The sequence below is a fragment of the Silene latifolia genome, chromosome 1 (genome assembly GCF_048544455.1).
Source record: "Silene latifolia isolate original U9 population chromosome 1, ASM4854445v1, whole genome shotgun sequence".
Classification (NCBI taxonomy): Eukaryota; Viridiplantae; Streptophyta; class Magnoliopsida; order Caryophyllales; family Caryophyllaceae; genus Silene; species Silene latifolia.
The window spans coordinates 69,206,993-69,209,293 of record NC_133526.1 but is presented as its reverse complement, the minus strand read 5'-3'; the positions used below and the strand labels follow the sequence as shown (position 1 = coordinate 69,209,293).

The following is a 2,301-nucleotide window of genomic DNA, read 5'->3' as shown; positions in this document are numbered from 1 at the left end:
AAAAAGATGGTGAAGCTTTCCGATCATTCCAAGCCCACCGCGGTCATGCTTCGAAGGGGTATCACTACTACCCAAATAGGAGCCGCAGATTTCGAGATCAAACCGTCTTTCATTACCTTGTGGAGATGAGGCAATTTGGGGGAAGTCCTTTGGAGGATCCCAATTTGCATGTTCAAAATTTTTGTGACTATTGCTCCATGATTAGGCAAATGGGAGTCACACAAGCTCAAATAAGGGAGATACTCTTCCCTTTCTCATTGAAGGACAAGGCTAAGCTCTGGATCAATAGCCTTGATAGAGAAGCCATGGGGATCACCAATTGGGAGACTTTGGCTCATGCTTTCTACCAAAAGTATTTTCCATCGGAGAAAACTCAAACTTTAAGAAGCCAAATCACGGGGTTCCGCCAACAAGCACTAGAGAGCCTTTATGAAGCGTGGAAGATATACAAGGATTTGAAAAGACAATGCCCACATCATGGGTTGGATCCTTGGTTTCTTGCTAAAACATTCTACAATGGATGTTGTGCCGAGTCCCGACGAGTTCTTGATCCTGCCAACAATGCGCGGTTTGATCAAATTGATACCGATATTTCTCATGCTACAAATTAATACATGGCGATCCATGATGTTCAATATGTCAATTCCCGGAGTGCACCAATCAAGGGTAAGGACGAATCTTCCGATACTTCCATTTTGAAGGCTCAAATTGCCTTGCTCTAACAACAATTGGCGAACCAAAATGTAAGTTCATCTGTTCAACAAGTCAATGCTATGTCATCTACTAGTCAAATACTTGTTTGTGAAGGATGTGGAGGTGCGGGATATTTCACCGCTCTATGCCAAGCTACTATTGAGGAGGTAAATGCTTTTCAAAGCTTTAGAGAAAGTTCATTTCCACCGGGAACTTTTTCCAATACTTATAATCCCAACACAAAGTTCCACCCGAATCTGTCTTAGAAAAGCAATAATATGCTAAATCCTCAACCACAAAATAACTTTGTGCCCCCAACAACCACCGAACAATATTGTGCCTCAACAACAAAATTCTTACATTCCACCATAACTAAAGTTCAATTATCCACCGAGCTATCAAAATCAAAGCCAAAACCAACAACAAATGCCACCTCGACAAAATTTCCAACCAACTCAAGGTCCATCTCCAAATTTCCAACAAAATAACCAAGGGGCAAGCAAACTTGAAGCCTTGGTGACGCAAATGCCTAAGACCCAAACCGAATTGTTGGCTCAAATAAAAAAGAGTGATCAAGCTCAGAATGCCGCCATCAAAATGCTAGAGAATCAAATGGCTCAACTAGCCTCATCTAGCTCTTAAAGGAAGACGGGTCAATTACCACCTCAAGTTGAGCAACCACATGATACTATCAATGCTATTACCTTGAGAAGTGGTGCCAAATATTATGAGCCACCCATGCCCAAAGAAAGTGAGGAGGTACTTGTTGAATTGGAGGTTTCTCCTAATGAAAAGAAAGGTGAAGCTATTCCAAAGAAAGTGGATGAACCCATTGTGGTTGAGAATGTAAAAGATGTGGAGGATGCTCTTCCAAAGAAAGATGTTGACGTTAAAATGCCGGAAAAAGTCAAAGTGCCTTTCCCTCATCGATTTGCCAAGCATGAAAAGGAAAGTCAATTCGGTAAGTTCATGGAAGTCGTGAAGAATTTGCAGGTAACCATTCCTTTTACCGAATTAATTACTCAAATTCCATCTTACACTAAGTTCATGAAAGATATTTTAACTAAGAAGCGGACTTTTGATGATGTTAAAAGTATAGCATTCACCGCTGAGTGTAGTGCTCTTTTGCAAAATAAGTCCCCTCCTAAGTTAAAATATCCCGGTACCTTTTCCATTCCATGCACTATTGGCACCTATACTATCGATAAAGCTTTATGTAATTTGGGTGCTAGTGTGAGTGTAATGCCTTATTCTATATGTGACAAGCTAAACATGGGAGTCTTAAAATGTACTAGTGTCACTTTGTAAATGGCGGATCGTAATATAAAACGCCCTTTGGGAGTTTTGGAGGATGTTCCCGTGAAAGTTGGTAAGTTTTTCATTCCGGTTGATTTCATTGTTCTTGACATGGCCGAAGATACCCAAATCCCAATCATTTTGGGAAGACTCTTTCTATATACCGCGGGTGTGGTAATTGATGTCAAGAATGGTAAGTTGACCTTGGAAGTGGGTGATGATAAGGTCACATACAACTTAAATAGTGCCATGAAGAGTCCTATGTTAGAACTGTCTTGTTATTTTATTGACATTTTGGATATTGTTGATGTT

At 40.5% G+C, this 2,301-nt stretch overlaps 1 non-coding gene across 1 annotated transcript; it reads right to left on the bottom strand.

Annotated features, from left to right (window-relative positions):
• Positions 1–376: 376 nt before the first annotated feature.
• Positions 377–484, bottom strand: LOC141619517 (small nucleolar RNA R71). The gene has a single exon (XR_012531729.1). It is a non-coding gene; the product is annotated as a small nucleolar RNA R71 (small nucleolar RNA).
• Positions 485–2,301: the final 1,817 nt, after the last annotated feature.